We start from the raw sequence: 14,057 nt of genomic DNA, 5'->3' as shown, positions 1-14,057 counted from the left end.
GATCACGTTCTACGTGACGCTGGCGGTAACAAACGACGTCCCAGGTAGCACAGAATGTGGGGCCCCAGTAGGTCCGATGTAGGCAAGTGGGGCTGGGGCAACCATCATAAAACCTGCATCGGTCCCCGATGGGGCAAATGTGGGCAAGCCCCATTTGGGCTTGCCCCTGCTCCTCCTGCATGGGTCCCATAGCGGCGTTTCTTGGGCTAATGCAGAGCACATTCCTGCATCCAGACCACAAGGGTCCCTTGCCGGATATTTGAGGGCAATCCAACCTAAATGTGGGCTTTTTATGGGAAAGCCCTCATAGATCCGAAGTGAGGCCGCCCCCATTAAATCTTTGCGGGACCAACATCGGCCGTAGTGGGGCAAGAAAACGGACATACCCACATGCTGCCCAAATCGGCCCCTTGTAGGTTACTTGAGGGCAGGTGAAATATGGGCTCAATTTGGGCAAGCCCTCGTGAAGCGCAAATGAGGCAGCTTTAGCTAAACCGCTTTAGGTCCCACATAGGCTGTAATGGGGCTGGAAGGCAGGCGTGCCCGCATGGTACCAAAATCGGTCCTTTGTGGGGGCTTTGAAGGCCCATGCAACAGCAGGTGGGCTCTAGGTTCAAAAACAATGTCCAGCCCAATTGGGGCTGCCCACATAAAACTGCTTTATATCCCACATGGGCCGTAATGGGGCTGGAAGGCAGGAGGGCCCGCATGATACCAAAATTGGTTTCTTGTGGGGAATTTGAAGGCACGTGCAATAGCAAGTGGGCTTTAGGTTCAAAACCAACACCCAGCCCGATTGGGGTTGCCCACACAAAACCGCTGTAGGTCCCACATCGGCCCTAATGGGGCTAGAAGGCGTGCGTGCAATTGCGTAATCATTGTTTCCAACTTTTATTTGCATTAGATGTTGCCCTAAATTACTGTTATAGATGATTTGTATAACAGTTGTGGCCATGTTTAGTCGATTAGAAATTTACATGGCTTTCGTTCTCGCGCTCATGCAAATTGCGCTACATATACTAAAACAAACTGATTGCTAACTGTTGCCTCTTATGTGGTTGCTTTGGACAGCCTGCAATTCACAGTACAATATTACTGTTCAGAACACACATCTCCATAGCCTGAACAAGATGTACATGAAATCATTTCGGCCAGATGAATGTTATGAATTATTGTATAATTTAATATTGTGGCTGTTTAGAAAGTGCAGACATGTATAAAGTAATTACTTAATTATGTGCCTAAATATTGATTGGGAAAACTTGGACTAGGGCTTTCAATCAATTTCCTATGTCGGACCCCCATGAGAATAATGTGGGCAAGCCCAAGTGTGGCTAGCGCTATAGAACCCGCATTGGTCCTATGTCATTTTCTGAGGGGCTAACTGAAATAAAAAAAAATGTTGCTCCAAAGCGGCTGCCCAAATCGGTCCAAAGTAGGACCATCGCGGGGAGTTGGCGAGATGTGCCCTTTTAACAATGCCGGAAAAATGTGGGCAGCCCCGCAAGGGCTGCCTGCATCGGCCCCTAGTGGGGCCAATTGGGGCTTTGTCGACAGCCCGCTTCGGGCCTACGTCGGCCCCTCTTGCAGCACCCACATTGAGCCCACCGGGGCTGTCCTGCATTGCCTACATCGGGCCCACCGGGGCCCACCCTTCATAGCCCACTTTGTGCTACCTGGGGTTCTACGTCCGCCGCTATGGTTGAGGGTGGCGCTGGTGAACACTCTCAAGGTTCGTATACAGACAACATAAATACCCAAGCAAGTAGCAGGGGGGACAGCGGCCGATGTAGCTCAGTTGGAAGAGCACCGGACGCGATATTCGGAGGTCGTCGGTTCGGTTCCCTCCATCGGCACGTTGTTTTTTCTGCTACTTTGTGTTTATTTATCTTCACCTAAACAAGATTACATTACTAATTTCTGTGATTTGCAAGTAAACATTTAAAAAAAGAACATAAAGTAACATCCCCTACGCTTTCCTTGGCCTCGCCGACTGTTGGCTTCTTTCCTTCATGTATTACAACGAGCGCCCTCATTTCCCCTTTATTGATCTGCATGTAGCTTACGGGGGTCTCGGTTGTGGCAGTCCTGAAGCCATAGGTAGCGTAAGAGGGTTGTAGCACAGCTTTCGCCCTCGCTCTTGATCACGTTCTACGTGATGCTGGCGGTAACAAAGGACGTTCTACGTCCGCCGCTATGGTTGAGGGTGGCGCTGGTGAACACTCTCAAGGTTCGTATACAGACAACTTAAATACCCAAGCAAGTAGCAGGGGGGACAGCGGCCAATGTAGCTCAGTTGGAAGAGCACCGGACGCAATATTCGGAGGTCGTGGGTACGGTTCCCATCATCGGCACGTAGTTTTTTCTGCTGCTTGGTGTTTATTATCTTCACCTGAACAAGATTACATTACTAATTTCTGTGATTTGCAAGTAAACATTAAAAAAAGAACATAAAGTAACATCACCTACGCTTTCCTTGGCCTCGCCGACTGTTGGCTTCTTTCCTTCATGTATTATAACGAGCACCCTCATTTCCCTTTAATTGTTCTGCTTCTAGCTTACGGGGGTCTCGGTTGTGGCAGTCCTGAAGCCATAGGTAGCGTAAGAGGGTTCTAGCACAGCTTTCGCCCTCGCTCTTGATCCCGTTCTACGTGACGCTGGCGGTAACAAAGGACGTTCTACGTCCGCCACTATGGTTGAGGGTTTCGCTGGTGAACACTCTCAAGGTTCGTATACAGACAACATAAATACCCAAGCAAGCAGCAGGGGGGACAGCGGCCAATGTAGCTCAGTTGGAAGAGCACCAGACGCGATATTCGGAGGTCCTGGGTTCGGTTCCCACCATCGGCACGTTGTTTTTTCTGCTACATTGTGTTTAATTATCTTCACCTAAACAAGATTACATTACTAAATTCTTTGATTTGTCAAGTAAACATTAAAAAAAAAGGACATAAAGTAACATTCCCTACGCTTTCCTTGACCTCACCGACTGTTGGCTTCTTTCCTTCATGTATTATAACGAGCACCCTCATTTCCCCTTAATTGATCTGCTTGTAGCTTACGGGGGTCTCGGTTGTGGCAGTCCTGAAGCCATAGGTAGTGTAAGAGCTCTCTAGCATAGCTTTCGCCCTCGCTCTTGATCACGTTCTATGTGATGCTGGCGGTAACAAAGGACGTTCTACGTCCGCCGCTATGGTTGAGGGTGGCGCTGGTGAACACTCTCAAGGTTCGTATACAGACAACATAAATACCCAAGCAAGTAGCAGGGGGGACAGCGGCCGATGTAGCTCAGTTGGAAGAGCATGGGACGCGATATTCGGAGGTCGTGGGTTCGGTTCCCACCATCATCACGTTGTTTTCTGCTACTTTGTGTTTAATTATCTTCACCTGAACAAGATTACATTACTAATTTCTTTGATTTGCCAAGTAAACATTAAAAAAAAAAGAACATAAAGTAACATCCCCTACGCTTTCCTTGGCCTCGCCGACTGTTGGCTTCTTTCCTTCATGTATTATAACGAGCACACTCATTTCCCCTTAATTGATCTGCTTGTAGCTTACGGGGGTCTCGGTAGTGGCAGTCCTGAAGCCATAGGTAGCGTAAGAGGGTTGTAGCATAGCTTTCGCCCTCGCTCTTGATCACGTTCTACGTGATGCTGGCGGTAACAAAGGACGTTCTACGTCCGCCGCTATGGTTGAGGGTGGCGCTGGTGAACACTCTCGAGGTTCATATACAGACAACATAAATACCCAAGCAAGTAGCAGGGGGGACAGCGGCCGATGTAGCTCAGTTGGAAGAGCACCGGACGCGATATTCGGAGGTCGTGGGTTCGGTTCCCACCATCGGCACGTTGTTTTTTCTGCTGCTTTGTGTTTAATTATCTTCACCTGAACAAGATTACATTACTAATTCCTTTGATTTGCCAAGTAAACATTAAAAAAAAGAACATGAAGTAACATCCCCTACGCTTTCCTTGGCCTCGCCGACTGTTGGCTTCTTTCCTTCATGTATTATAACGAGCACCCTCATTTCCCCTTAATTGATCTGCTTGTAGCTTACGGGGGTCTCGGTTGTGGCAGTCCTGAAGCCATAGGTAGTGTAAGAGCTCTCTAGCATAGCTTTCGCCCTCGCTCTTGATCACGTTCTATGTGATGCTGGCGGTAACAAAGGACGTTCTACGTCCGCCGCTATGGTTGAGGGTGGCGCTGGTGAACACTCTCAAGGTTCGTATACAGACAACATAAATACCCAAGCAAGTAGCAGGGGGGACAGTGGCCGATGTAGCTCAGTTGGAAGAGCACCAGACGCGATATTCGGAGGTCGTGGGTTCGGTTCCCACCATCATCATGTTGTTTTTCTGCTACTTTGTGTTTAATTATCTTCACCTGAACAAGATTACATTACTAATTTCTTTGATTTCTTAAGTAAACATTTAAAAAAAGAACATAAAGTAACATTCCTTACACTTTCCTTGGCCTCACCGACTGTTGGCTTCTTTCCTTCATGTATTATAACGAGCACCCTCATTTCCCCTTAATTGATCTGCTTGTAGCTTACGGGGGTCTCGATTGTGGCAGTCCTGAAGCCATAGGTAGCATAAGAGGGTTCTAGCACAGCTTTCGCCCTCGCTCATGATCACGTTCTATGTGATGCTGGCGGTAGCAAAGGACGTTCTACGTCCGCCACTATGGTTGAGGGTGGCGCTGGTGAACACTCAAGGTTCGTATACAGACAACACAAATACCCAAGCAAGTAGCAGGGGGGACAGCGGCCGATGTAGCTCAGTTGGAAGAGCACCGGACGCGATATTCGGAGGTCGTGGGTTCGGTTCCCACCATCGGCGCGTTGTTTTTTCTGCTGCTTTGTGTTTAATTATCTTCACCTGAACAAGATTACATTACTAATTTCTTTGATTTGCCAAGTAAACATTAAAAAAAAAAGAACATAAAGTAACATCCCCTACGCTTTCCTTGGCCTCGCCGACTGTTGGCTTCTTTCCTTCATGTATTATAACGAGCACACTCATTTCCCCTTAATTGATCTGCTTGTAGCTTACGGGGGTCTCGGTAGTGGCAGTCCTGAAGCCATAGGTAGCGTAGGAGGGTTCTAGCGCAGCTTTCGCCCTCGCTCTTGATCACGTTCTACGTGACGCTGGCGGTAACAAAGGACGTTCTACGTCCGCCGCTATGGTTGAGGGTGGCGCTGGTGAACACTCTCGAGGTTCATATACAGACAACATAAATACCCAAGCAAGTAGCAGGGGGGACAGCGGCCGATGTAGCTCAGTTCGAAGAGCACCGGACGCGATATTCGGAGGCTGTGGGTTCGGTTCCCACCATCGCCACGTTGTTTTTTCTGCTACTTTGTGTTTATTTATCTTCACCTAAACAAGATTACATTACTAATTTCTGTGATTTGCAAGTAAACATAAAAAAAAATAACATAAAGTAACATCCCCTATGCTTTCCTTGGCCTCGCCGACTGTTGGCTTCTTTCCTTCATGTATTATAACGAGCACCCTCATTTCCCCTTAACCCTTTATACCTCATAGGGACACCCGTGTCCCACCTGGATGGTTTTAGAAAAAACATGGTAGCAAAAATCTGAAGTCAACTGGAACGTCAAGTACTATTTGTGCCATCTATGAATAGATCAGTTAACTATATCCTAGTTGATATTCGCCACACAAGGTGGCGTAGACAGTCCAACAAGCGCTCAAATGTGCCGCTTTTTTCGAGGTGTGGAGTCTCTTTCTCGGTGATTTTCGGACTTCCGTATGATCCTTCCCAAATGGCTGGTAAGACTTATTTTCCATTCCCCGTGGTTATGTATGTGTCTAGATTGTGTCATTACAAGCATTTCGGTTTGCATACAGCGAACTATGATTTATATATGAAAATCTGATATAGCACATGTTATTGTTTGCTTCACGTTTACTCCCTAGTACCTGTACTTGCTTGAAAAAACGCGATCTATTCATTTTTACCTTAGCTAAGAAAACCCTTACTGCTGAAGAGGCTTTAGAAGTATTCTTCAGCCTCCCTGATGACTACGGTAGTGAATCTTTCACTGATTCCTCAAGCGACGAATTCAATGTGCCGTCCTCATCAGCCCTTGTGCCGATCGAAACATCAAAAAGTGATAGCATTGACGAGCTAGCGCCTAAAATCCGTAAAACACGTCGAAAAAAGAAAAAAAAACAAGGGAAGAAAGTGCTTGATAAAGGCATCAATAATGATCCTGCATCAGATGAAAATGAAGAAACTCAATCAAGAGGGTGGATTGCAGGATTGCCGACCGACATTCCTGATATCAATGAAAAGCCCCCGACATTTTCTGTAAACTTGAATCCGCAAAGCAGAGCGTGTGATTCATTCACATTGTATTTTGATGAAGTATGGAAGATGATAGTTGAAGAGACAAATCGTTATGCAAGCCAACAAGCATCACTTCCCAAAAGCATCTGGAACAAGGAGGAGGTGCCGCTGGTGCTCCGCAAAGCGCTCGGATGTGCGCACAAAGTTCCTCTGTGCCGGTTGCAATGTGCCATTATGTGTCCAGTGTTTCTCGCCTTTCCATTCAGGAAAATGAACGCTTTTTGAACGAAACCTTCCAACAAATGACAGCATCTCATGCTCAGCGGGACATGCGTTGTCCCACCCTGCTTTATACCCCTATCCGTACAGTGGGACATACGTTGTCCCACCTTCTGTGCTTTATTAGAATCAAGTAGAATCTTGCAAGTTGCTTCAAACTTCTTTTTTTGAGTTGAATGAACACATCTTCCTTTAAAAAACAATATTGCTTTTGTGGTTTGCTTGCGCCCTATAAAGGGTTAATTGATCTGCTTGTAGCTTACGGGGGTCTCGGTTGTGGCAGTCCTGAAGCCATAGGTAGCGTAAGAGGGTTGTAGCACAGCTTTCGCCCTCGCTCTTGATCACGTTCTACATGATGCTGGCGGTAACAAAGGATGTTCTACGTCCGCCGCTATGGTTGAGGGTGGCGCTGGTGAACACTCTCAAGGTTCGTATACAGACAACATAAATACCCAAGCAAGTAGCAGGGGGGACAGCGGCCGATGTAGCTCAGTTGGAAGAGCACCGGACGCGATATTCGGAGGTCGTGGGTTCGGTTCCCACCATCGGCACGTTGTTTTGTCTGCCACTTTGTGTTTAATTATCTTCACCTAAACAAGATTACATTACTAATTTCTTTGATTTGCTAGTAAACATTAATAAAAAGAACATAAAGTAACATCCCCTACGCTTTCCTTGGCCTCGCCGACTGTTGGCTTCTTTCCTTCATGTATTATAACGAGCACCCTCATTTCCCCTTAATTGATCTGCTTGTAGCTTACGGGGGTCTCGGTTGTGGCAGTACTGAAGCCATAGGTACTGTAAGAGGGTTCTAGCACAGCTTTCGCCCTCGGTCTTGATCACGTTCTACGTGACGCTGGCGTAACAAAGGACGTTCTACGTCCGCCGCTATGGTTGAGGGTGGCGCCGGTAAACACTCTCAAGGTTCGTATAACTGACAACATAAATACGCAAGCAAGTAGCAGGGGGGACAGCGACTGATGTAGCTCAGTTGGAAGAGCAGCGGACGCGATATTCGGAGGTCGTGGGTACGGTTCCCAGCATCGGCACGTTGTTTTTTCTGCTACTTTGTGTTTATTTATCTTCACCTGAACAAGATTACATTACTAATTTCTTTGAATTGCCAAGTAAACATTTAAAAAAAAGAACATAAAGTAACATCCCCTACGCTTTCCTTGGCCTCGCCGACTGTTGGCTTCTTTCCTTCATGTTTTATAACGAGCACCCTCATTTCCCCTTAATTGTTCTGCTTGTAGCTTACAGAGGTCTCGGTTGTGGCAGTCCTGAAGCCATAGGTAGCGTTAGAGGGTTCTAGCACAGCTTTCGCTCTCGCTCTTGATCACGTTCTACGTGACGCTGGCGGTAACAAAGGACGTTCTACGTCCGCCGCTATGGTTGAGGGTGGCGCTGGTGAACACTCTCAAGGTTCGTGTACAGACAACATAAATACCCAAGCAAGTAGCAGGGGGGACAGCGGCCGATGTAGCTCAGTTGGAAGAGCACCGGACGCAATATTCGGAGGTCGTGGGTACGGTTCCCATCATCGGCACGTAGTTTTTTCTGCTGCTTGGTGTTTATTATCTTCACCTGAACAAGATTACATTACTAATTTCTGTGATTTGCAAGTAAACATTAAAAAAAAGAACATAAAGTAACATCCCCTACGCTTTCCTTGGCCTCGCCGACTGTTGGCTTCTTTCCTTCATGTATTATAACGAGCACCCTCATTTCCCTTTAATTGTTCTGCTTCTAGCTTACGGGGGTCTCGGCTGTGGCAGTCCTGAAGCCATAGGTAGCGTAAGAGGGTTCTAGCACAGCTTTCGCCCTCGCTCTTGATCCCGTTCTACATGACGCTGGCGGTAACAAAGGACGTTCTACGTCCGCCACTATGGTTGAGGGTTGCGCTGCTGAACACTCTCAAGGTTCGTATACAGACAACATAAATACCCAAGCAAGTAGCAGGGGGGACAGCGGCCGATGTAGCTCAGTTGGAAGAGCACCGGACGCGATATTTGGAGGTCGTGGGTTCGGTTCCCACCATCGGCACGTTGTTTTTTCTGCTACTTTGTGTTTATTTACCTTCACCTAAACAAGATTACATTACTAATTTCTGTGATTTGCAAGTAAACATTAAAAAAAAGAACATAAAGTAACATCCCCTACGCTTTCCTTGGCCTCGCCGACTGTTGGCTTCTTTCCTTCATGTATTATAACGAGCACCCTCATTTCCCCTTAAATGATCTGCTTGTAGCTTACGGGGGTCTCGGTTGTGGCAGTCCTGAAGCCATTGGTAGCGTAAGAGGGTTCTAGCACAGCTTTCGCCCTCGCTCTTGATCACGTTCTACGTGACGTTGGCGGTAACAAAGGACGTTCTACGTCCGCCGCTATGGTTGAGGGTGGCGCTGGTGAACACTCTCAAGGTTCGTGTACAGACAACATAAATACCCAAGCAAGTAGCAGGGGGACAGCGGCCGATGTAGCTCAGTTGGAAGAGCACCGGACGCGATATTCAGAGGTCGTGGGTTCGGTTCCCACCATCGGCGCGTTGTTTTTTCTGCCACTTTGTGCTTAATTATCTGCACCTAAACAAGATTAGATTACTAATTTCTTTGATTTGCCAAGTAAACATTAAAAAAAAGGACATAAAGTAACATCCCCTACGCTTTCCTTGGCCTCGCCGACTGTTGGCTTCTTTCCTTCATGTATTATAACGAGCACCCTCATTTCCCCTTAATTGATCTGCTTGTAGCTTACGGGGGTCTCGGTTGTGGCAGTCCTGAAGCCATAGGTACTCTAAGAGGGTTCTAGCACAGCTTTCGCTCTCGCTCTTGATCACGTTCTACGTGACGCTGGCGTAACAAAGGACGTTCTACGTCCGCCGCTATGGTTGAGGGTGGCGCTGGTGAACACTCTCAAGGTTCGTATACAGACAACATAAATACCCAAGCAAGTAGCAGGGGGGACAGTGGCCGATGTAGCTCAGCTGGAAGATCACCAGACGCGATATTCGGAGGTCGTGGGTTCGGTTCCCACCATCATCACGTTGTTTTTCTGCTACTTTGTGTTTAATTATCTTCACCTGAACAAGATTACATTCCTAATTTCTTTGATTTCCCAAGTAAACATTTAAAAAAAGAACATAAAGTAACATTCCTTACGCTTTCCTTGGCCTCACCGGCTGTTGGCTTCTTTCCTTCATGTATTATAACGAGCACCCTCATTTCCCCTTAATTGATCTGCTTGTAGCTTACGGGGGTCTCCGTTGTGGCAGTCCTGAAGCCATAGGTAGCGTAAGAGGGTTGCAGCAGAGCTTTCGCCCTCGCTCTTGATCACGTTCTACGTGATGCTGGCGGTAGCAAAGGACTTCTACGTCCGCCGCTATGGTTGAGGGTGGCGCTGGTGAACACTCTCAAGGTTCGTATACAGACAACATAAATACCCAAGCAAGTAGCAGGGGGGACAACGGCCGATGTAGCTCAGTTGGAAGAGCACCGGACGCGATATTCGGAAGTCGTGGGTTCGGTTCCCACCATCGGCACGTTGTTTTTTCTGCTGCTTTGTGTTTAATTATCTTCACCTGAACAAGATTACATTACTAATTTCTTTGATTTGCCAAGTAAACATTACAAAAAAGAACATAAAGTAACATCCCCTATGCTTTCCTTGGCCTCGCCGACTGTTGGCTTCTTTCCTTCATGTATTATAACGAGCAGCCTCATTTCCCCTTAATTGTTTTGCTTGTAGCTTACGGGGGTCTCGGTTGTGGCAGTCCTGAAGCCATAGGTAGCGTAAGTGGGTTCTAGCACAGCTTTCGCCCTCGCTCTTGATCACGTTCTACGTGATGCTTGCAGTAACAAAGGACATTCTACGTCCGCCGCTATGGTTGAGGGTGGCGCTGGTGAACACTCTCAAGGTTCGTATACAGACAACATAAATACCCAAGCAAGTAGCAGGGGGGACAGCGGCCGATGTAGCTCAGTTGGAAGAGCACCGGACGCCATACTCGGAGGTCGTGGGTTCGGTTCCCACCATCGGCACGTTTTTTTTCTGTCACTTTGTGTTTAATTATCTTCACCTAAACAAGATTACATTACTAATTTCTTTGATTTGCTAGTAAACATTAAAAAAAGAACATAAAGTAACATCCCCTACGCTTTGCTTGGCCTCGCCGACTGTTGGCTTCTTTCCTTCATGTATTATAACGAGCACCCTCATTTCGCCTTAATTGATCTGCTTGTAGCTTACGGGGGTCTCGGTTGTGGCAGTCCTGAAGCCATAGGTAGCGTAAGAGCTTTCTAGCACAGCTTTCGCCCTCGCTCTTGATCACGTTCTACGTAATGCTGGCGGTAACAAAGGACGTTCTACGTCCGCCGCTATGGTTGAGGGTGGCGCTGGTGGACACTCTCAAGGTTCGTATACAGACAACATAAATACCCAAGCAAGTAGCAGGGGGGACAGCGGCCGATGTAGCTCAGTTGGAAGAGCACCAGACGCGATATTCGGAGGTCCTGGGTTCGGTTCCCACCATCGGCACGTTGTTTTTTCTTCTACATTGTGTTTAATTATCTTCACCTAAACAAGATTACATTATTAATTTCTGTGATTTGCAAGTAAACATTAAAAAAAAGAACATAAAGTAACATCCCCTACGCTTTCCTTGGCCTCGCCGACTGTTGGCTTCTTTCCTTCATATATTATAACGAGCACCCTCATTTCCCCTTAACTGATCTGCTTGAGCTTATGGGGGTCTCGATTGTGGCAGCCCTAAAGCCATAGGTAGCGTAAGAGGGTTCGAGCACAGCTTTCGCCCTCGCTCATGATCACGTTCTACGTGATGCTGGCGGTAGCAAAGGACATTCTACGTCCGCCACTATGGTTGAGGGTGGCGCTGGTGAACACTCTCAAGGTTTGTATACAGACAACATTATTACCCAAGCAAGTAGCAGGGGGGACAGCGGCCGATGTAGCTCATTTGGGAGAGCACCGGACGCGATATTCGGAGGTTGTGGGTTTGGTTCCCACCATCGGCACGTTGTTTTTCTGCTACTTTGTGTTTAATTATCTTCACCTAAACAAGATTACATTACTAATTTCTTTGATTTGCGAAGTAAACATTAAAAAAATGAACGTAAAGTAACATCCCCTACGCTTTCCATAGCCTCGCCGACTGTTGGCTTCTTTCCTTCATGTATTATAACGAGCACCCTCATTTCCCCTTAATTGATCTGCTTGTAGCTTACGGGGGTCTCGGTTGTGGCAGTCCTGAAGCCATAGGTAGCGTAAGAGGATTGTAGCAGAGCTTTCGCCCTCGCTCTTGATCACGTTCTACGTGACGCTGGCGGTAACAAAGGACGTTCTACGTCCGCCGCTATGGTTGAGGGTGGCGCTGGTGAACACTCTCAAGGTTCGTGTACAGACAACATAAATATCCAAGCAAGTAGAAGGGGGGACAGCGGCCGATATAGCTCAGTTGGAAGAGCACCAGACGCGATATTCGGAGGTCGTTGGTTCGGTTCCCACCATCGGCACGTTGTTTTTTCTGCCAGTTTGTGCTTAATTATCTTCACCTAAACAAGATTACATCACTAATTTCTTTGATTTGCTAGTAAATATTAACATCCCCTATGCTTTCCTTGGCCTCGCCGACTGTTGGCTTCTTTCCTTCATGTATTGTAACAAGCAGCCTCATTTCCCCTTAATTGTTCTGCTTGTAGCTTACGGGGGTCTCGGTTGTGGCTGTCCTGAAGCCATAGGTAGCGTAAGAGGGTTCTAGCACAGCTTTCGCCCTCCCCCTTGATCACGTTCTACGTGACGCTGGCGGTAACAATGGACGTTCTACGTCCGCCGCTATGGTTGAGGGTTGCGCTGCTGAACACTCTCAAGGTTCGTATACAGACAACGTAAATACCCAAGCAAGTAGCAGGGGGGACAGCGGCCGATGTAGCTCAGTTGGAAGAGCACCGGACGCGATATTTGGAGGTCGTGGGTTCGGTTCCCACCATCGGCACGTTGTTTTTTCTGCTACTTTGTGTTTATTTACCTTCACCTAAACAAGATTACATTACTAATTTCTGTGATTTGCAAGTAAACATTAAAAAAAAGAACATAAAGTAACATCCCCTACGCTTTCCTTGGCCTCGCCGACTGTTGGCTTCTTTCCTTCATGTATTATAACGAGCACCCTCATTTCCCCTAATTGATCTGCTTGTAGCTTACGGGGGTCTCGGTTGTGGCAGTCCTGAAGCCATTGGTAGCGTAAGAGGGTTCTAGCACAGCTTTCGCCCTCGCTCTTGATCACGTTCTACGTGACGTTGGCAGTAACAAAGGACGTTCTACGTCCGCCGCTATGGTTGAGGGTGGCGCTGGTGAACACTCTCAAGGTTCGTGTACAGACAACATAAATACCCAAGCAAGTAGCAGGGGGGACAGCGGCCGATGTAGCTCAGTTGGAAGAGCACCGGACGCGATATTCGGAGGTCGTGGGTTCGGTTCCCACCATCGGCGCGTTGTTTTTTCTGCCACTTTGTGCTTAATTATCTTCACCTAAACAAGATTACATTACTAATTTCTTTGATTTGCCAAGTAAACATTAAAAAAAAGAACATAAAGTAACATCCCCTACGCTTTCCTTGGTCTCCCCGACTGTTGGCTTCTTTCCTTCATGTATTATAACGAGCACCCTCATTTCCCCTTAATTGATCTGCTTGTAGCTTACGGGGGTCTCGGTTGTGGCAGTCCTGAAGCCATAGGTAGCATAAGAGGGTTGTAGCAGAGCTTTCGCCCTTGCTCTTGATCACGTTCTACGTGATGCTGGCGGTAACAAAGGACGTTCTACGTCCGCCGCTATGGTTGAGGGTGGCGCTGGTGAACTCTCCCAAGGTTCGTATACAGACAACATAAATACCCAAGCAAGTAGCAGGGGGGACAGCGGCCGATGTAGCTCAGTTGGAAGAGCCCCGGACGCGATATTCGGAGGTCGTGGGTTCGGTTCCCACCATCGGCACATTGTTTTTTCTGCTGCTTTGTGTTTAATTATCTTCACCTGAACAAGATTACATTACTAATTTCTTTGATTTGCCAAGTAAACATTAAAAAAAAGAACATAAAGTAACATCCCCTACGCTTTCCTTGGCCTCGCCGACTGTTGGCTTCTTTCCTTCATGTATTATAACGAGCACCCTCATTTCCCCTTAATTGATCTGCTTGTAGCTTACGGGGGTCTCGGTTGTGGCAGTCCTGAAGCCATAGGTAGTGTAAGAGCTCTCTAGCACAGCTTTCGATCTCGCTCTTGGTCACGTTCTATGTGATGCTGGCGGTAACAAAGGACGTTCTACGTCCGCCGCTATGGTTGAGGGTGGCGCTGGTGAACACTCTCAAGGTTCGTATACAGACAACATAAATACCCAAGCAAGTAGCAGGGGAAACAGCGGCCGATGTAGCTCAGTTGGAAGATCACCAGA

The 14,057-nt window shown here is 47.4% G+C and overlaps 1 non-coding gene across 1 annotated transcript; it reads left to right on the top strand.

The window, feature by feature from the left end:
• The first annotated feature begins 10,561 nt into the window (after positions 1–10,561).
• On the top strand, positions 10,562–10,634 carry TRNAW-CCA (transfer RNA tryptophan (anticodon CCA)). The gene has a single exon. It is a non-coding gene; the product is annotated as a tRNA-Trp (tRNA).
• The last annotated feature ends 3,423 nt before the right edge of the window (positions 10,635–14,057 follow it).

Source organism: Amblyomma maculatum, chromosome 11 (assembly GCF_055883805.1).
Source record: "Amblyomma maculatum isolate TAMU_Amacu chromosome 11, ASM5588380v1, whole genome shotgun sequence".
Lineage (NCBI taxonomy): Eukaryota > Metazoa > Arthropoda > Arachnida > Ixodida > Ixodidae > Amblyomma > Amblyomma maculatum.
This window is presented reverse-complemented; position numbering and strand designations above follow the sequence as displayed.